This window comes from Eurosta solidaginis, chromosome 3, assembly GCF_040869045.1.
Source record: "Eurosta solidaginis isolate ZX-2024a chromosome 3, ASM4086904v1, whole genome shotgun sequence".
Taxonomy (NCBI): Eukaryota; Metazoa; Arthropoda; class Insecta; order Diptera; family Tephritidae; genus Eurosta; species Eurosta solidaginis.
The window spans coordinates 163456559-163478122 of record NC_090321.1 but is presented as its reverse complement, the minus strand read 5'-3'; the positions used below and the strand labels follow the sequence as shown (position 1 = coordinate 163478122).

The 21564-nt window shown below is 42.8% G+C and overlaps 1 protein-coding gene and 1 long non-coding RNA gene across 3 annotated transcripts in view; one reads left to right on the top strand and one right to left on the bottom strand.

Moving 5' to 3' along the window:
- Positions 1-21564, bottom strand: part of inaD (inactivation no afterpotential D) — a 120567-nt gene that overhangs the window by 23610 nt on the left and 75393 nt on the right. The gene's annotated exons all lie outside the window — the stretch shown is intronic.
- On the top strand, positions 6787-7633 carry LOC137244541 (uncharacterized). The gene is made up of 3 exons (XR_010951085.1): positions 6787-7090; positions 7155-7349; positions 7426-7633. It is a non-coding gene; the product is annotated as an uncharacterized lncRNA (long non-coding RNA).

The following is a 21564-nucleotide window of genomic DNA, read 5'->3' as shown; positions in this document are numbered from 1 at the left end:
TACGTAGCTATGTGCCAAGGGACGAAAGAAGTTGCATTCCATCGTAATTTATTGAAAGAATTGGGTTTTACCATGCTTATAAAAACTCCGACTACTATCAAATGTGACAACCAAGGTGCACAGTTTGCGGTTCGCAATCCAACAGTACACAAGAGGAGTAAACATATAGACATACGTTTTCACTACATACGAGAAAAGTTTTATAGTGGTGACATCGATATAGAATATGTACAATCTTCAGAGAATGCAGCCGATATTTTTACCAAACCATTAGTCTCAAGTAAACATGAAAATTGTTGCGAAATTTTAACGTTGTCTTTTAAATAAGTTTGAAAAAAAACATGAATTTATTATCTAATGTCTTGTTATATTGATTTTTTATAAAAAATGTAGAACGTAATGAAATTAATAATGAAAAAGAAAACTTACGTATACATATATACAAAAAATCGAAAAAAATTGCAATCGGGATGAGGCGGAGTTTGTAGGACTTACTACTATTTCTTTATTGTCACCTACCATCCCAACTGCAATAATTAACTACTCTCACTATACATACACATACGTAAATATGTATGCATATTAACATGTAATACCTTTGTGCATTCTATTTTTTAATATTGCTCTTACTTCCATTAAATGAATTGAACTAATCGATCGTGTTTTATTTTCGTGCGCTACTCTAATAGTATCAAATTAAAGGTATTAATGAGGGTTTTAAAAGGGAGTGGTGATAGTTGTATAGGTGGTCGTCTTTTCGAGATATCGGCATAAAGGTGGACCAGGCGTGACTCTAGAATTCGTTTATACAATATTGGTATCAACGAAAGGCGTTAATGAGTATTTTAAAATGGCGTGGGGCTTAGTTCTATAGGTGGACGCCTTTTCGAGATATCGCCATAAAGGTGGACCAGGGGTGAGTCTAGAATGTGTTTGTACAATATGGGTATCAAACGAAAGGTGTTAATGAGTATTGTAACGAATTAATTTCAAATCCTCTTATTTGCCCTTTTGCTAAGTTCGTATCACTAAACTGTTGAATAAATAACTCCAATATTGAATAATGGAAAAAATGGCCTTTATTAAAGTACTTCACAATAACATTTATATTTTGCAACTAGCTAGCTTAATAACCAAACTGATTGATAGCTCAAATGAAAACTCACTTTCAAAATAATACTGCTATGGCTCGCTAGATAGCGTCTTAATCGAAACTGCTTGATAGCTCAAATCAAACTGAATTCCAGCGCCTCTACATTTACTGCCTTTTATACTCTCTGATTTCAACGTTCGCATCTTCTAGGCGCTTCCAGAATCTACTAGTTGCCATCAGTTCTCAAACTTTTCAGCTGTAACTACAATTGCACGATTTTATAGCTTCTCCCATTGCATACTTTCAGGAGTATCTCAGATATATGCATGTGTTTGTGCATTGATTCTCCGCTGCTCGTATACGTACATGGTACATATGTGTAGACGCAATTATTGTTTTGTTTATGTAGATACATAATGATTGAATTATTGATGTGAATTCACGTCACTGCTTAGCATCGGCCTAGAGATAGCAGCACCCCTTAGTTTTGCTAATATTCGTAACACTGCCCTCTACCTAAGTCTGATCGTCCCGATTAGACAAATCTCGCGATCTAAACGCTGCTAGCATCGCCAAATGTACCAGTCTTCTATTTCGTGATTTCCCAATTGCTAGTATGCATCACTGATCGTCTTCACAACTCTGTACGGGCCTTCCCAACCGCACCGATTTTTGGATGGAACACCTTTCCGCCGGTGAGGGTTGTATAGCAGTACCAAATCTCCCTCCCGGATACCTTCCGAATTATTTTCCTTGTCGTACCTGTGTTTCATCTTACTACTCATAATCCTGGATCGTTCCCTCGCACTCTGTTGCTTGGCCAATGAAGAACTACTTTGCAGAGCTTGATCTTGACGGATTGACTTTGCATCATCAGTATCGTCTTAATGTTTCACAACGGTAGTGCGCGCTGGCTTGAAACCACCCTTGCATTCTTTCTGGAAAATTCTTTCAGTCGTTTTAGTGCGTCCATTAGGGTTTGTCAATGCCAGTGTTTTTCTCGCAGGTACTTTTAATTTCGCTTTATTTGGCCCATTCGATCCATCAACCTTTGCTCGATCTACTTTCCCTGACTTTCGTGGTCTCTGTCGAATCTCCTCCACCAGCACTCGCTTACTGCTTCAAAGGTCTTTGGGGATTTCCTGTCGCTGGTTGGCCATCATATATACTAACTGCCTCAGGCTTAACTATATCCCGAAGGCTTGGCACACTGTTAGGGTTATTTTCATTCCGAAGGCCGGCAGAAGCTCTCATGTATCACCTAAGGATTTCAGGCCAATCAGTCTCTCGTCGTTTCTTCTTAAGACGTTTGAGCGGTTGATTGACCTGTACCTACGGGAAAGGATACCTCGGGGGTTACTGTCGGCTTCACAGCATGCGTACTGCAAGGGCAGATCGACGGAAACGGCTCTCCATTCGATTGTAAAGCAAATAGAGGGGTCCCTAGAACACAAAGAGTATGCTCTGGGTGCCTTTCTAGACATCGAGGGAGCTTTTAAGAATGTCATACCGGGGTCAATCGAAAGAGCTCTGGTGGGTTTAGGAGTCGAGGCGGCTCTGGTTGAATTTATTAGCAAGCTTCTATGCGGCAGAATTGTCGCAGCGGAGTGGTGAGGGGCCATAATTAAGAGGAAGGTGTGCAGGGGCACGCCACAGGGGGGTGTCCTATCCCCTCTCCTCTGGGTTCTGGTAGTCAACGAGCTTCATGTGGAGCTGGAAGCCAATGGTTGTCGGGTGGTTGCCTATGCAGATGACCTCGCTATCCTAGTCAGAGGCAATTTCTGGGCACCCTGCGCGATGTTCTGCAGGGCTACCTGGATACTGTGGCTAGGTGGGCTGAATCATGTGGATTGGCGGTCAACCCGGGAAAAACGGAATTGGTCCTTTTCACAAGGAGATATAAGATGCCCGATTTTAGAACTCCCTCGATTGGAGGGGTACCGTTGGTACTTTCTGATAGGGTTAAATATTTGGGGATTGTTTTGGACAAGAAACTGTCCTGGAGACCCAATGTGGAAGATCGGGCCAGGAAGGCCGCCATTGCCTTGTACTGCTGCAGAGGAGCTTTCGGAAAGAGATGGGGGCTCTCGCCAAGAATAGTACACTGGCTTTATGAGGTGGTGGTCAAACCGATTCTACTATATGGGGTGCTGGTCTGGTGGAAAGCACTGGACACGGCGAGCACCTCCAAAATGTTAGTGTCAGTGCAACGGACGGCGCTGATCGGTATCAGTGGCGCTCTCAGAACAACACCTACCTTGGCACTGAACGTCATGCTGAACATATACCCAGTAGATATTGCGGGAAAGGCGGCCGCGGCAAGGTCGTTGGTCACGCTTCGTGATATGGGATATAGACTTTCTGACCGCGGACACTCTAGCCTTCTTACCAGTTTCGACTTCAAACCGGACAGAACGGACTACTGTATGCCGATAACTGCTCCCTATACAACCTTCACCCCAGTTATTCCAAAGAGAGAGGATTGGGGAAGAGGAATTATCTGGGGCATGGGACCGGTTAACTTGTTCACGGATGGGTCAAAGCTGGATGGAAAGGTTGGTGGGGGGTCTTTTGTCAAGAGCTAAATTTAAGCCGCAAGTTTAAGTTGGCTGATCACTGCAGTGTATTCCAAGAGGAAATTGCTGCGATTAAGGATGCGGTGGATGGAATGCTATCCAGTGCTACCACGGTTAGGGAATTTAACATCTACTCTGATAGCCAAGCGGCTATCAAGGCCTTGAGCTCAACTACAGTGCGATCGAGGGTGGTCTGGGAGTGCCTGACCTCGCTTGCGATTGCATCGAATTATTTTACAATTAAGATTATCTGGGTCCCGGGTCATAGTGATATCCCGGGTAACTGTCAAGTGGATCTCTTAGCGCGCATCGGTACAACTGAACCGGATGAAGATGGCTGTAGGGATTTCGGGATCCCGCTGGCCACCTGTGGATTGCTCCTCCATAGCTGGGCCTCGAATCAGCTCAGCAAACGTTGGGCGGATACCACGTCTTGCAGGGTAGCAAGATCTTTCTGGCCAAAAGTGGATGGCAGGAGGTCTGCTGAAATAATTGGGTTCACTAAGGCTCACCTATCAATGGTCATTGGGGTTTTGACAGGGCACTGTCCCATGGGTATCCATGCGGTACGTCTCAATATACTGGAAACTCCATCCTGCTGCAGCTGTATGGAGGATGATGAGGTGGAATCACCAAATCACTTTATGCTTGATTGTCCAGCTTTTGCCAGAACTAGGCGAAAGTACTTCGGTCGCGACTCACTTGGATCTCCCGAGGATATATCCAAAGTTGAGATCGGTATCATTCGGAGCTTTATCGTTGCTACCCAACGATTCTCTAAGTAGCTAGATCTAAGTCACCGTTATTTTTGGTGTATGTGGTATCACAACGGACCTTCGTGTTGTCCAAGTGAGCTATCCTTATCAGGGCAGCTACCACCTAACCTATCCTATCCTAGGACCAAGATCGCAATGACGTGCAATGTGACCGGACTTCCCGCATTTGAAGCATTTGATAACTTTTTCACTCCGCTTTTGCGATCCTTTCAGCGCCTCCAATATTGTGTCTACCCAATCTGGTCTTTCCACTGCCACCCGATGAAATTTGTACGCTGGTTAACTCAATAGTGAGGCAGTTTCCTGAGTCAATGCATGTGATACCGTTTCTGCAAACGTTGGCTTTGGGTTTGCGTATGTGGCTCGCTTCGTTTCGACGTCCCGTATGCCATTTATAAAGCTCTGAATCTTTACCCTTTCAGTGTATTTCACGGGTGCGTCCGAATTCGCTAAATGTGCTAGCCTTTCAATATCCGACGCAAACTCTTGCAATGTTTCACCAGGCCTCTGGAAGCGGTTCAGCAATTCCATTTGGTATATCTGTCTCCTATGCTCAGTTCCGTATCGTCTCTCTAGAGCGCCCATCAATGCTTCATAACAGTTCCGTTCGCCCTCTGGAATGGTTTGTAAAATCTCAGCTGCAGGCCTTTTCAACGCCATGAACAGTGCAGCAACTTTATCTTCAGCATTCCAGTTGTTCACTGCTGCGGTCTTCTCAAACTGAATCTTAAACACCTGGAAAGGAACAGCCGGCAAAAGATGGAGTTTTTACCTTCGTATTGCTTGCTGAAACAACTGGGCGAATTAGTTGCAACTCCTGTATACGACCTCTCAAAGCATCCACCTCTGCCTCGAATTTTTCTTCAAACTGCGTAATTTTCTCGTCCATACGCGCTTCGAGTTTTGATGATATACGCGGCTCTTGCTCTTTCAGTTTTATTTCCATCTTTGATGTAATCTGTGTCGACATTTCTGAAATACGTGTCTCATCTGATTCCAGCTGAGATGCCATATATGTCTTCTGCTCTTCCAGTTGAGATGACATGTTGGTGGATATTTGTGATGACATTTCGGACATTTGTGCCAATATTGCAGCCAATATCATGTTCAGGTCTGTGTTCGCCATTGTCTGCGGTGTTTCTTCCATTTTTGTTATTTCCTCGCCATCAAGATTAAAGTCATACTCTTCCACATCAATTCCTTCTGCTTCCATTGCCTCTCGTAGCCGTGCCTGAAGTTCAAGTTTAACGCCGCTTGTATTCAATCCACGGCTCTCCCACTCCTTCTTTAGTTGCTGGATCTTCAATTCACTGAACTTTGCCATGTCCTTGTTGTCCTCTGGAATTTATTCAACAATTCCTCTTCTGACACCAATTGTAACGAATTTACTTGCAAATCCTCTTATTTGCCCTTTTGCTAAGTTCGTATCACTAAACTGTTGAATAAATAACTCCAATATTGAATAATGGAAAAATGGCCTTTATTAAAGTACTTCACAATAACACTTATACTTTGCAACTAGCTGGCTTAATAACCAAACTGATTGATAGCTCAAATGAAAACTCACTTTCAAAATAATACTGCTATGGCTCGTTAGATAGCGTGTTAATCGAAACTGCTTGATAGCTCAAGTCAAACTGAATTCCAGCGCCTCTACATTTGCTGCCTCCAGAATCTACTAGTTGCCATCAGCTCTCAAAGTTCTCAGCTGTAACTACAACTGCACGATTTTATAACTTCTCTCATTGCATACTTTCAGGAGTATCTCAGATATATGCATGTGTTTGTGCATTGATTCTCCGCTGCTCGTATACGTAAATGGTACATATGTGGAGACGCAATTATTGTTTTGTTTATGTAGATACATAATGATTGAATTATTGATGTGAATTCACGTCACTGCTAAGCATCGGCCTAGAAATAGTAGCACCCCTTAGTTTTGCTAATATTCGTAACAGTATTTTAAAAGGGAGTGGGCCTTAGTTCTATAGGTGAACGCCTTTTCGAGATATCGCCCTAAAGGTGGACCAGGGGTGACTCTAGAATGTGTTTGTACAATATGGGTATCAAACGAAAGGTGTTAATGAGTATTTTAAAAGGGCGTGGGGCTTAGTTCTATAGCCGGACGCCTTTTCGAGATATCGCCATAAAGGTGGACCAGGGGTGACTCTAGAATGTGTTTGTACGATATGGGTATCAAATTAAAGGTATTAATGAGGGGTTTAAAAGGGAGTGGTGGTAGTTGTATAGGTGGTCGCCTTTTCGAGATATCGGCATAAAGGTGGACCAGGGGTGACTCTAGAATGCGTTTGTACAGGGCCCGAATTACGTATTCCGTGAACTGAACACTCGTCTCTTAAAAGTACTTATTTGGTATTACGTGATACGTGAACGAATAGCTGCTATCGAAATTCGGTATTATGTGTTCAGTGAACGTACACAACAAATCGTAAACGTCAAAAAATTTCATACGATAGCAAAAAGACGTTCGAGTGCATTAAAAATTGGTTGTAGTTTGAAAATTAAACGAATTAATTTATAGTTCTTACGTTTTAAATTTGTTTTTAAAAAAGTAAAGTGATCTTAGCACAACTAAAAAGGAAAATTTTATCAAACACTAAAAGGAAAATTTCGAGTTTAATAATGTAAGTAAATAAATATAAAATTAGTTAAAAGTATTTATAATATAAAATGTTTGTTTCCCCAAAGGACGCATCTAAATAAGCTTAATTATAAGCAAAAGGAGATGATGGGAGAATTTATGCAGCAGCACCCCAACCTGGCCAAAAACATCATATCAAATTGTGCCCAAGGAAAGGCGACATCTCAACGATTGTGGGAAGATCTATCTAAAAAATTAACGCTGTAGGCCCACCTATGAAAGATGCAAAAATGTGGAGAAAGGTAAATCAAACAACCGATCGGAACACTCATCTTTTGGTATGATAATTTGTAATTCTGTGATATTTATAATTTGTAGGTATATGCTGACCAAAAATACCAAGCGAAGCGAAAATTAACTTTTAACCGGAGCTCAAAGTCTCGGACTGGTGGTGGACCATACGAGGAGAAATTGATAACATCAGCGGAGGAAAATATCATTGAAGCAAGAGGAGGAACTCTCTTCCACCTCTTTTTTATATTTATTATTAATTGTGCACTCATCACTAGAATTACCTGTGTTAATTTTTTTGTAAACAATTCTTTTCCCCTTTTTTCCTTTTAAAAGTTGCTTAGGAATTTATTCCACAATGTAAATAAATAATTTTTCTTATTTACACTCAGAATATGACATTTAACTGTCAAAGTATCTATTACAAATCACCATTCAATCTATTACTGCCTGTCATAAATTACGATACGTTATTGAACGTACCTCATAATACCAATATTGCCATTCGTACGATCAGTCACGTAATCTTTATTCGTACGATTGCCGTTTCGATCACGGAATATGTAATTCGAGCCCAGTATGGGTATCAAACGAAAGGTGTTAATGAGTATTTTAAGAGGGGGGTGGGCCTTAGTTCTATAGGTGGACACGTTTTCGAGATATCGCCATAAAGGTGGACCATGGGTGACTCTAGAATGTGTTTGTACGATATGGGTATCAAATTAAAGGTATTAATGAGGGTTTTAAAAGGGAGTGGTGGTAGTTGTATAGGTGGTCGCCTTTTCGAGATATCGGCATAAAGGTGGACCAGGGGTGACTCTAGAATTTGTTTCTACGATATGGGTATCAAATGAAAGTGGTAATGAGCATTTTAAAAGGGAGTGGGCCTTAGTTCTATAGGTGGATGCCTTTTCGTGATATCGCCATAAAGGTGGACCAGGGGTGACTCTAGACTTTGTTTGTACGATATGGGTATCAAATGAAAGGTGTTAATGAGTATTTTAAAAGGGCGTGGGGCTTAGTTCTATAGGTGTACGCCTTTTCGATATATCGCCATAAAGGTGGACCAGGTGTGACTCTAGAATGTGTTTGTACGATATGGGTATCAAATTAAAGGTATTAATGAGGCTTTGAAAATGGTAGCTGTATATGTGAAGCCGTTTTCCAGATATTGACCAAAATGTGAACCAGGGTGACCCAGAACATCATCTGTTGGATACCGCTAATTATTTATATATATAATACCACGAACAGTATTAAAAAAAAAAAATAAATGTAAGGCGCGATTACCTCCGAAGAGATCTAAGGCCGAGCTTCTCTTCCAATTTGCGTCGTGCTCCTCTTGATTTTTCCCTACAAATTGGCCGGACGGGACCTACATGTTTTATGCCGATTCCGAACGGCATCTGCAAGGCAGATGAGTTTTCACTGAGAGCTTTTCATGGCAGAAATACAATCGGAGCGCTTGCCAGACACTGCCGAGGGGCGAACCCGCTTAGAAAAATTTTCTTCTAATTGAAAAATCTTATTTCTAAAATTTTGATGTTGCTTTGCCCGGGAGTTGAACCCAGGGCATACGGTGTGATAGGCGGAGCACGCTACCATCACACCACGGTGGCCGCCACGAACAGTATTCCTGCCAAGATTTCAAAGGTTTTTTATTTCGCCCTGCAGAACTTTTTCATTCCATTCTACTTAATATGGTAGGAGTCACACCCATTTTACAACGTTTTTTTCTAAAGTTATATTTTGCGTCAATAAACCAATCCAAATACCATGTTTCATTCCTTTTTTCGTATTTGGTATAGAATTATGGCATTTTTTTAATTTTTGGTAATTTTCGATATCAAAAAGTGGGCGTGGTCATTGTCGGATTTCGGCCTTTTTTATACCAATACAAAGTGAGTTCAGATAAGTACGTGAACTGAGTTTAGTAAAGATATATCGATTTTTGCTGAAGTTATCGTGTTAACGGCCGAGCGGAAGGACAGACGGTCGACTGTGTATAAAAACTGGGCGTGGCTTCAACCGATTTCGCCCTTTTTCACAGGAATAAGTTATCGTCCCAGAAACTAAGCCCCTACCAAATTTAACAAGGATTGGTAAATTTTGGTTCGACTTATGGCATTAAAAGTATCCTAAACAAATTAAATGAAAAAGGGCGGAGCCACGCCCATCTTGAAATTTTCTTTTATTTTTGCATTTTGTTGCACTATATCATTACTGGAGTTGAATGTTGACATAATTTACTTATATACTGTAAAGATATTAAATTTTTTGATAAAATTTGACTTAAACAATTTTTTTTTAAAGTGGGCGTGGTCGTTCTCCGATTTTGATATTTTTTTTTAAGCATTCATATAGTAATAGGAGTAACGTTCCTGCCAAATTTCATAATGATATCTTCAACGACTGCCAAATTACAGCTTGCAAAACTTTTAATTTACCTTCTTTTAAAAGTGGGCGGTGCCACGCCCATTGTCCAAAATTTTACTGATTTTCTAATCTGCGTCATAAGTTCAACTCACCTACCAAGTTTCATCGCTTTATCCGTCTTTGGTAATGAATTATCCCACTTTTTCGGTTTTTCGAAATTTTCGATATCGAAAAAGTGGGCGGGACCAGGTGTAAACGGCCTCCTGCCTCAATTCGGACTATGCTGTCGGCGCGATGGCGATCAGTGCTCGAGTTATAGTAGGTGCCGCTAAATCGTCCCGGAGTCCACCACTCTTGAAGCCTGTAGGGGTTTGTTGTTGCCTCACGCGAACTCTATGGTTGTTGCGCATCTTATTAGGGGCCGCCCTCCCAGCGAACTGTCGTGACGAGCGGGAGGAACGCGGTTCCGCGTCGTCACGCTATTTATCCGTAGGGCGGTGCGATGGTCGGAAAGGACGTGTCTCCGCGCCATCCCCGATTTGTAAGCGCGCGAAAGCGCCGTGCATAGGCGTGCGGTTCTCGGGTCTATCGTGACGTAGTGGTGGCCGGAATCGCGGCGTCTCTAAGCTACCCGATTGGGCTACCTCTGCTGCATTGGCCAGCCTCTCTTCTTCCTCTTCATCCTCGACTTGCTGGGCCCATGATTTTGTTTGCTCTGTGACGTGGATGGAGAGTACCCCATCCGAGCTCGCATCGTCGTCGTGCTTGCTTTGAGTTGGCGACGGCTGATCCTCGTCTATATGTACCAGGTGCCACATTCCCCCCGTAAACAGTATGTATAACTATATATTCACGTTTTGGCAATACATATTTTTACTTATCCATATATAGGACTGCTAGTCGCTCTAATTCGAACAAGCTTTATCCCCAAAATAAAATCCCCAAATCAAAATCCCCAAACCCGCCGCGACCAAAAAAGGCTAATAATCCATACCAACTTACTGCATAGGCGGCCTTCGGCCGCGCTTATAAAAGATAACCCTGGGCTACGCCATGCCAAGTACGCGTGTGTGGTATAACCGTGGCTACCGCCAAGGTGATGTCCTTCTGCGTAGTACACGTTTCTGTTAGCTTGTTAGAATTAGAGCGACTAGCAGTCCTATATATGGATAAGTAAAAATATTGTTACGAATATTAGCAAAACTAAGGGGTGCTGCTATCTCTAAGCCGATGCTAAACAGTGATATCATGCACATCCATAGATCAATCATTATGTATCTACATAACTTACTTACTTAATTGGCGCTTAACCGTCTAAACGGTTATGGCCGTCCAACAAGGCGCTCCAGTCGCTCCTTCGCTCCGCCAACCGGCGCCAATTGGTCACACCAAGGGAGTTTAAATCGTTTTCCACCTGGTCCTTCCAACGGAGTGGGGGTCGCCCTCTACCTCTGCTTCCATAGGCGAGTTCCGATAGAAACACTATCTTGGCCGGAGCATCATCATTCATTCGCATAACATGGCCTAGCCAGCGCAGCCGCTGCGTTTTAATTCGCTGGACTATGTTGATGTTGATATCTCGTACACCTCATCATTAAATCTTCTTCGGTACTCGCCATCGCCAACGCGTAGAGGTCCATAAACACTCCCAAAGCCGCTTCATCTGCTATTGTCATGGTCCATGCTTCTGCCCCATATAGAAGGACGGGTACGATAAGTGACTTGTAGAGTATGATTTTTGTTCGCTGAGAGAGGACTTTACTTTTCAATTGCCTACCTAGTCCAAAGTAGTATTTATTGGCAAGATTGATTCTTCGCTGGATTTCAGTGCTGATGTTGTTGCTAGTGTTGATGCTGGTTCCCAAATAAACGAAGTCTTTTACTATTTCGAAATTATGGCTGCCAACAGTAGCGTGGTTGCCAAGGCGCGTATGCGCTGACTCTTTGCTGGATGACAGCAGGTACTTCGTTTTGTCCTCATTCACCATTCAACCCATCTTTACCGCTTCTTTTTCCACTTTGGAGTAAGCAGAACTAACAGCGCGGGTGTTTAGGCCGATGATATCAATGTCATCAGCATATGCCAGTAATTGCACGCTTTTATAGTATATTGTTCCAGTGCGGTTAAGTTCTACATAAACGAAACAATAATTGCGTCTACACATATGTACCATGTACGTATACGAGCAGCGGAGAATCAATGCACAAACACATGCATATATCTGAGATACTCCTGAAAGTATGCAATGAGAGAAGCTATAACATCGTGCAATTGTAGTTACAGCTGAGAAGTTTGAGAGCTGATGGCAACTAGTAGATTCTGGAAGCGCCGAGAAGATGCGAACCTTGAAATCAGAGAGTATAAAAGGCAGCAAATGTAGAGGCGCTGGAATTCAGTTTGATTTGAGCTATCAAGCAGTTTCGATTAAGACGCTATCTAGCGAGCCATAGCAGTATTATTTTGAAAGTGAGTTTTCATTTGAGCTATCAATCAGTTTGGTTATTAAGCCAGCTAGTTGCAAAGTATAAGTGTTATTGTGAACTACTTTAATAAAGGCCATTTTTCCATTATTCAATATTGGAGTTATTTATTCAACAGTTTAGTGATATGAACTTAGAAAAAGGGCAAATAAGAGGATTTGCAAGTAAATTCGTTACAACTGGTGTCAGAAGAGGAACTGTTGAGTAAATTCAAGAGGACAACAAGGACATGGCAAAGTTAAGTGAATTCAAGATCCCGCAACTGAAGAAGGAGTTGGAGAACCGTGGATTGAATACAACCGGCATTTAACTCGAACTTCAGGCACGACTACGAGAGGCAATGGAATTAGAAGGAACTGACGTGGAAGAGTATGTCTTTCATCTTTATGGCGATGAGACAACAAAATTTGAAGAGAGAAATGAAACACCGCAGACAATCGCGAACACAGACTTGAACGTAATATTGCCTGCAATATCGGCACAAATGTCCGAAATGTCATCACAAATATCCACCACCATGTCATCTCAACTGGAATCGCAAAACACAGATATAAAATCTAAGATGGAAACACAGTTGGAAGAACAGAAAACGTATATGTGATAACAGATGGAATCCCAAGAGACACGAATTACATCAAAGATGGAAATACAACTGAAAGAACAAGAGGCACGCATAACAGTACAACTCGAAGCGCAGGAGGCGCGTATATCATCAAAACTCGAAGCGCGTATGGACGAGAAAATAACGTAGTTTGAGGAAAAAATCGAAGCCGAGGTGGATGCTTTGAGAGGTCGTATACAGGAGTTGCAATTACATCGCCCAGCTGTTTCAGCGAGCAATCCAAAGGTAAAAACACCATCCTTTGACGGTTCTGTTCCTTTCCAGGTCTTTAAGCTTCAGTTTGAGAAGACCGCAGCAGTGAACAACTGGAGTGCTGAAGATAAAGTTTCTGCACTATTCGTAGCATTGAAAGGACCAGCTGCCGAAATCTTACAGACTATTCCAGAGTACGAACGGAACAGTTATGACGCATTGATGGCTGCTGTAGAACGGCGATACGGAAGCGAACACAGGAAGCAGATACACCAAATAGAGTTGCAAAACCGCTACCAAAAAGCTAATGAGACTTTGCAGGAGTTTGCGTCAAATGTCGAAAGGCTTGCACATTTGGCGAATGCCGACGCACCCGTGGAATACACCGAAAGGGTAAAAATTCAGAGCTTTATAAATGGCATACGGGACGTCGAAACGAAGCGAGCCACATACGCAAACCCAAAGCCAACATTTGCAGAAACGGTATCCCATGCGCTGCCTCAGGAAACAGCGTCACTTTTGAGTAAGCCCACATACAAAGCTTATCGCGTGGAAGTGGAAAGGCCAGACTGGGTAGATACAATTTTGGAAGCATTAAAAGGAACGCAGCAGAAAAACTATGGTGCCGACAAATGCTTTAAATCTGGAAAGCCAGGGCATATTGCACGTTATTGCAGTACCAATACTAACAGTTCCAGCAATGTGGGTGGCCGTAAACGCCGAGCTGAAGGAGAGGAGCAAATCTCAAAGTCCACTCAATCGTTAAACTAAAGCGAGTCAGCCCCAAGGGGCGACAGCTGGCTCCCTCAATTGAATGCCCCATGATCTCTATATCACAAATTGGAAAAAAGTCAAGCAATCTTACTGTCGGAGGACATGTGGATGGAAAGGAATGTTTACTGACTGTAGATACGGGTGCATGCCATTCCATTATTCGAGCGAATTTAGTCAACAAGAAGATAAGACCATTGCATGGAGCAAGATTGCGTACAGCCATTGGAGAAGACAGCAGGAGAAGTATCATATGAAGTCGCAATTGGGAACGTCACGGTAGTACACAATTTTATAGTGGCAGAGATTGTTGATGAAATCATAATTGGAGTGGACTTCTTAATCGACCAGGACATCAAGATCGACATGCAAAGCAAGACGATGCGATATAAGAACATGGATGTACCACTTAATTTCGGCTACAAGAGAGGCTACAGCAGTAAACGAGTGCTGGTGGAAGAGAGTCAGCAAATACGACCAAAATCCGAAGCAGTCATCTGGGCAAAGGTTGACGGAGATTTTGGGACAAACAAATTGTGGGTTGTCGAAGCAGCAAACAAATCAGCACCGAAAATACTTGTAGCAAAAACCCTGGCTATGACAAAACAAGATGGACGTATTCCGGTAAGAGTACTCAACGAGTTCAAGTCACCAATCAAACTGACCAAAGGAGATATTATGGGAAGATGCCAAGAGGCTGAAGTAATTATTAACTGTGAACAGCTCCAGGAACACGTTTCATCTAGTAATACTGATCTTTCAAATGACATCACGGCATGGACGGAGGGGCTAGAGGAAGATTATCAGAGTAAGGCAAAACAAATTATCCTAAAGTATGCAAACATATTTGACCAGGATGGTTCCAAACCAGGCCGCACCAATGTTGTGAAGCATCGAATTGACACTGGAGACGCGAGGGCGATACGTCAAGCTCCACGTAGTGTTCCACTGGCGAAGCGGGAAGTTGTGAGTCAAATTATGCAAGAAATGAGCGACAGCGGCGTCATCGAATCATCAGCTAGTCCCTGGAGCTCACCGGTAGTACTTGTTAAGAAGAAGGATGGAAAAATGAGGGTTTGCGTGGACTACCGGAAGTTGAATGACGTTATGAAAAAGGATAGCTACCCATTGATAAGAATTGGCGACACTCTGGACTCGCTCTCTGGTACGAAATGGTTTTCCACACTGGACTTGAAAAGCGGCTACTGGCAAGTGGAGGTGAAGGAAGAAGACAAAGAGAAAACAGCCCTCAGCGTCGGAGATGGTCTTTGGCAATTTACAGTAATGCCCTTTGGACTATGTAATGCACCAGCTACTTTCGAGAGACTCATGGATCAGGTATTGAAAGTACTACATTGGAAAACATGCTTCGTGTACCTGGACGACATCATCGTATTGGGCAAGAACTTTGAAGAACATCTTAAAAACTTAGAGGAAGATTTCCAGAGAATAGCTGGTGCTGGTCTGAAGTTAAGTCCCAAGAAGTGTGCGCTGTTTAAAAAGGAAGTAAATTATTTGGGTCACAAGGTAACGACAGAAGGTATCCGTACAGCGAATGAAAAGATAGAGGCAGTAAAGGATTGGCCAAGACCACAGAATCTGCATGAATTGAGAAGTTTCCTTGGACTGTGCACATATTACCGCCGATTTGTACCAAATTTTGCCAGCGTAGCCCATAGTCTCCACGAGCTAATAAGAAAAAATAAAGCTTTTGAATGGAAGAAGGAGCAAGAAGAGCTTTAAAAATATTGAAAGAGCGCTTGTGCACTGCCCCAATGTTGGCATATCCGATTCCAGTAGCAATGTTTATTCTAGATACAGATGCGAGCGGATATGCTATAGGAGGCGTTTTATCACAACTGGTCGATGGACAGGAGAAGGTAGTTGCATATTACAGCCGTTAAATTAGAAAACCAGAGAGGAACTATTGCGTTACACGGAGAGAGCTGTTGGCATTGGTAGAGTACATTAAACATTTCCACAAATACCTCTACGGCCAGCGATTCCGCGTCAGGATAGATCACGCAGCGTTGAAATGGCTTCTGCAGTTCCGTAATCCGGAAGGACAATTAGCGCGGTGGATCGAGCGACTACAAAGCAATGACTTTTCCATTGAGCATCGAAAAGGTAGTACCCATGGAAATGCTGATGCAATGTCACGAAGACCATGTAGTTTGGAATGCAAGCACTGTTCAAAAGTCGAGGCTAAAGAAGACATTATAGATGTCCGGCTAATGACTATAACATGTACAGATGAATGGGACAAGGAACAGCTAAGAAAATGTCAGCTAGAAGATACAGATCTGTCACGTGTTATGCAAGGGCTCGAACGAAGCGAAAGACCAAACAGAGAAGAGATGTCAGCAGAGAGTCCCATTGCGAATTCATGTTGGGCACAGTGGAACAGTTTAAAATTGATATCCGGTTGCCTTCATCGAGTATGGGAGAGTGAGGATGGTAAATGCAAGAAGAAACTGATAGTTGTTCCCAGAAAGAGGATTCCTGACGTGCTCACCGAGCTGCATAATGGTCCAAGCGGAGGTCATCTTGGAATCACGAAGACGATCGAAAAGATTAAACAGAGATTCTATTGGGTTGGTTGTCGTCAGTCGGTCACTGAGTGGATTGCGAACTGCGAGGTTTGCAGCAGAGCGAAAGGGCCCAGAACCCGAAGTCATGGCCAGATGAAGCAATATAACTCAGGTGTGCCATTTGAAAGGATCGCTATGGATGTCGCCGGTCTATTTCCTACTAGCAACGGCGGAAACAAATATGTACTGGTAGTTATGGATTATTTCGGCAAATGGCCAGAGGTATACCCAATCCCAAATCAAGAAGCGGAAACGGTAGCAGAAGTGTTTATAAACAATTGGGTTGCAAGGTATGGTGTACCAATGGAGTTACATTCTGACCAAGGCAGGAATTTCGAATCAGCTGTGTTCCAGGAAAGGTGTAAATCATTGGGCATTCGAAAAACACGGACAACTGCATTGCATCCTCAATCCGATGGTATGGTAGAACGATTCAATAGAAAATTGGAGGAGCACTTAAGGAGAGTAGTAGACAAGTACCATAAAGAGTGGGATACCCGCATACCATTATTCTTGATGGCTTGCCGATCAGCAGTGCACGAGACAACGGGCCAAACCCCTGCAAAAGTAATTTTTGGCAGTGACCTTAGATTGCCAGCTGATTTGAAGTTTGGGATAGATGCCAATGCGGAGGAAAATGTCAAGAAATCCCCTAGTGATTTGGAAGAAGTGCTAAGAGAAATACATGATCTGATAAGGCAACGAACAAAGATTATGAGTGACAAGATGAAAGCCAGATACGATAAAGCAATTAATTCGGAAGGTTTTCAGGAAGGAGATTTGGTGCTGTTATACAACTCACAACGTAAAAAGGGTTTGTCCCCGAAATTGCAGTGTAATTGGGAAGGCCCATACAAAGTTGTAAAACGGATCAACGATGTAGTGTACCGCATACAAACCATCGGTAAACCATGAACCAAAATGAAAGTGGTTCATTTGGAAAGGCTGGCAACGTTTAGATCGGCAGATTTGTCTAATCGGGATGATCAGACTTAGGTTAAGGGCAGTGTTACGAATATTAGCAAAACTAAGGGGTGCTGCTATCTCTAAGCCGATGCTAAACAGTGATATTATGCACATCCATAGATCAATCATTATGTATCTACATAAACGAAACAATAATTGCGTCTACACATATGTACCATGTACGTATACGAGCAGCGGAGAATCAATGCCCAAACACATGCATATATCTGAGATACTCCTGAAAGTATGCAATGAGAGAAGCTATAACATCGTGCAATTGTAGTTACACCTGAGAAGTTTGAGAGCTGATGGCATCTAGTAAATTCTGGAAATGGAATCGCCTAGAAGATGCGAACGTTGAAATCAGAGAGTATAAAAGGCAGCAAATGTAGAGGCGCTGGAATTCAGTTTGATTTGAGCTATCAAGCAGTTTCGATTAAAACGCTATCTAGCGAGCCATAGCAGTATTATTTTGGAAGTCAGTTTCATTTAAGCTATCAGTTTGGTTATTAAGCCAGCTAGTTGCAAAGCATAAGTGTTATTGTGAAGTACTTTAATAAAAGCCATTTTTCCATTATTCAATATTGGAGTTATTTATTCAACAGTTTAGTGATACGAACTTAGAAAAAGGGCAAATAAGAGGATTTGCAAGTAAATTCGTTACAATATGTATTGCCAAAACGTTAATATATAGTTATACATACATAAATATGAATGAAAGAGGAAAGAGATATTGCTATTTTTTACACGGTCATGATGTTTATCATAGCACTGGGATTTTGTGTTTGGGATTTTCAATTTGGGGATTTGGTGTTTGGGTATTTTTTTTTTGGGATTTCATGGCAATCCCCTAACAGAAGCGTGTACTACGCAGAAGGACATCACCGTGGCGGTAGCCACGGTTATACCACACACCCGGACTTGGCATGGCGTAGCCCAGGGTTATTTTTTATAAGCGCGGCCGTAGGCCGCCTATGCAGAATGTTGTTATGGATTATTAGCCGTTTTTGGTCGCGGCGATTTTAAACCTAATTTGAATTTATTTCACACATAAAATGGGGATTTTGTGATTAAGAGTTTGGGGATTTTGATTTTGGGGATTTTAATTTGGGAATTTTGTTTTGGGGATTTTGATTTTGGGGATAACGTGGTAAACCCATTCCATCAGGATGCGTTCTGCAGTTTCATCGCGATCACAGAATCGACAGAGGCTACTAGACGATATGCCCAGTTTATGCATATGGCTATTTAGCCTGCAGTGACCTGTGAGTATGCCTGTTAAAATTATAAAGCTACTTTTTGGGAGGTTAATCATAGCTTTATATCGCTTGGAGTTGTACCCTCATATTAGTGCCTTTCCCTGCCGAAGTCCTGGACTGGATGTTGGCGCATACTTCTTGTCATTGCTTACAAAAAATGAATGACTTCCACATATGTATGTAAACAAAATAATGCTGCGCAAGTTAAGACTAATATTTGGGAGAATTGACGTTGGAACACATTTTAATTTTAACTTTCTTCGCCCTAGCAATGTGGGTTTGGCAAGAGTAATAGCCAGAAAGCACCCACGCAACTATGGTAAAAAAATAGTTTTCACTCCAAAGTTACGTCTGCAGCAAATCTGCACGGATTGACATTTCGTTTGACGGCAGAGAAGTTGGGCAGTAGGGGTAACGATTAAATGCGCCGGATCTATAAAAAAATTAAACAGCCTACTTCACAGCATATACGAAGCTCGAAAACGCTGCTCTTTCCATTTCTATTGATGCTCGGCGGGGAAAACGCAGGTTTTGCAAAATTCGGCTAAAGCTCTCCTTATTCTATAAGGGTGACGTGGGTGTTAGAGCGGTTGGCTCCGCATTGCCAGTGCCATGTGGCGACACATTACATGCATTGCATATATTACGTATGTCGGGGTTGAATCTAGATTAGTAATAGTTTAAACCTTTTGCATTATCCAGATCGTAGTTGTGACAGAGTGACGCACGTCTTTATGCACGTCTACTGCGAGTTTCGGGCATTGAACATTGCCGTCTCCTCGTGGATGAGGCCGGGGGTCTGTTTATGCGTTTTTGGTTCCAACGCCTGAATTATTACATATATTTCAATTATCTGTTATTATGCCTAGATTTCCGCACTGCGCACCATTTGCTTGATTTTGTAGCAGTGCTTCGCCCCATTTAATGGGAGCGACCACTCACAAATTGTTGTTGTTGTAGCAGTGCTCGATCCATCCAATAGGAGCGACCACTCACAAATTGTGCAGTGCTTCGATTCATCCAATAGGTGCGCCAACTCACAAATTATCATCAATGTCCTCGAACGAAGTCAAAGGGAACTTGCTGGTTCAACAGGGGTGGACCAGTGAGAAAGGGGTGCTAGAGGCGTTGCTTTCACATTGCAATTGAAAAGATGGTTGGTGTCATGTGTGGACACGTTGCAAGCTGGGCATGCTTTATATATGTTACAGTATCCAGATCTAAGGTGAGATAGAGTGACGCGTGTCACCCTAGGGAGATTGCTTTCCTCATTTGCGAGTCTAGGGTAATTAACTTTAAGAACAGCGTTCGCCGAGAAATACCTAGCATAGAGGTCCGACTCCTTTTTGTGGATATCACTGAGTACCTTTTTGTGGTTTACATACGGGTGAGATCTCAAGTACCATATTTCCTCATAATGCTTGCGGAGATGACCTCTAAATTTCTTGGGAGGCGGGGCCTATCCAATCAGATGCCTGTTGGAATGCCCAGGCTTCTGGCGACCATATCGGCGACGCGTAGCATGCAAGCTACTGGCTAATTGCTTTGTAAGTGATAATGAGCGTTTCTTTGTCTTCACCTCAAGTGCTGCCGGCAAGAGATTTGAGGATTCTGTTACGGCTCTGGATTTTCGGCACAATTGCGAATACATGCTCGCCAAAATGTTGGTCCTGACCGAACGTCACACCCAGTGCTTTTGGGTGTAAGACAGTCGGTAGCGTAATACCACCGACGTAGATGTCCAATATGGTCGACATTGATTTAGACGCCGATGATTTGGTCTGTGAAAATGCCAGGTTTAGCGAGGTGATAAAACTGGAGAGAGATAGTTGTTTATTTTATACCATAGCTCATCGATGGTGGGTCCTGTAACCATTGTCGTGCACTCATCGGCGTAGGATACAATCATAACTCCTTCTGGTGGCAAAGAGAGCTTCGAATTAAAAAATGGCGGGAATAGGACACCACCATGTGGCACCCCTTGCTTAATTCTTCTGGGTTTAGATGTTACGTTCCTGAATTGCACCGGTGCCTGTCGACCATACAAATAATTTGCTGTACACATTTTGAGATAAAGAGGAAGAGGGGACCATTCTAAGTCTAGCGCTACGAGTACTGTTCTGTGGTGGGACTTTTGATTCAATCCGCAAATTATCCGTGTGTTAATGGTGTTTAGTTAGCTAGTTTCAAGTTTGCTGTGAAATAGGGGAGCAGAATGTCTTCAAGTGTGTTGGCTACTGGCGATAGGAGAGATATCGGACGATAAGATTCTGCTACGTTAGCTGGCTTCATAGGCTTTAGTAGTGGTACCACCCTCTCCATTTTCCATCTTTCGGGGATGACGAAGGTTTACAAAGAGGTTGAAGACATGCGAAATCTTCTCATTTTTAAGCATCGGTATGGCTATAATGTCCCGATCTACTGCTTTGGGTGGTTTAGCATGATCGATGACATATTCAAACTCTATGACGGTGATGGTAATAGGGGACGTGTTGTGTTTGTGCTTGTGTGCACGTCAGTTGGCCCGCCGCTGAGCTTTGTCAACGGTGGAATGTATTACGCATTGTCGACAGAAAACGCTCGCGAATTTCTTCGCATCCGACAGCACTTTATCGCCGAAGGCGATGGATTTTTGGTGGTTGTTCTTAGTCGGGTTTGATAGCGACTTTGCGGTAGAGCATATCTTACCTACACCGGAAGATGTCTGGCGATATATGACAGGTTCCTACCATGTCCGCCTGCAGATCAGAATACTACATATCGTGGTGGGCATTGAGTAGAGCGCTGATGCCAGGGCAGCCGATGACAGGAGGAATGTAGATGTAGATAATTTCTAAACTTGCAGAGTCTTACCAGACAGATATGCCTTGACGTTCGAGGACGCTGTCCCTACGGCCGATGTAGGGATCGAATAGATTATATTGCACCGAGTTGTAGATGATAAATGCGAGTCCGCCTCCATTTCCGC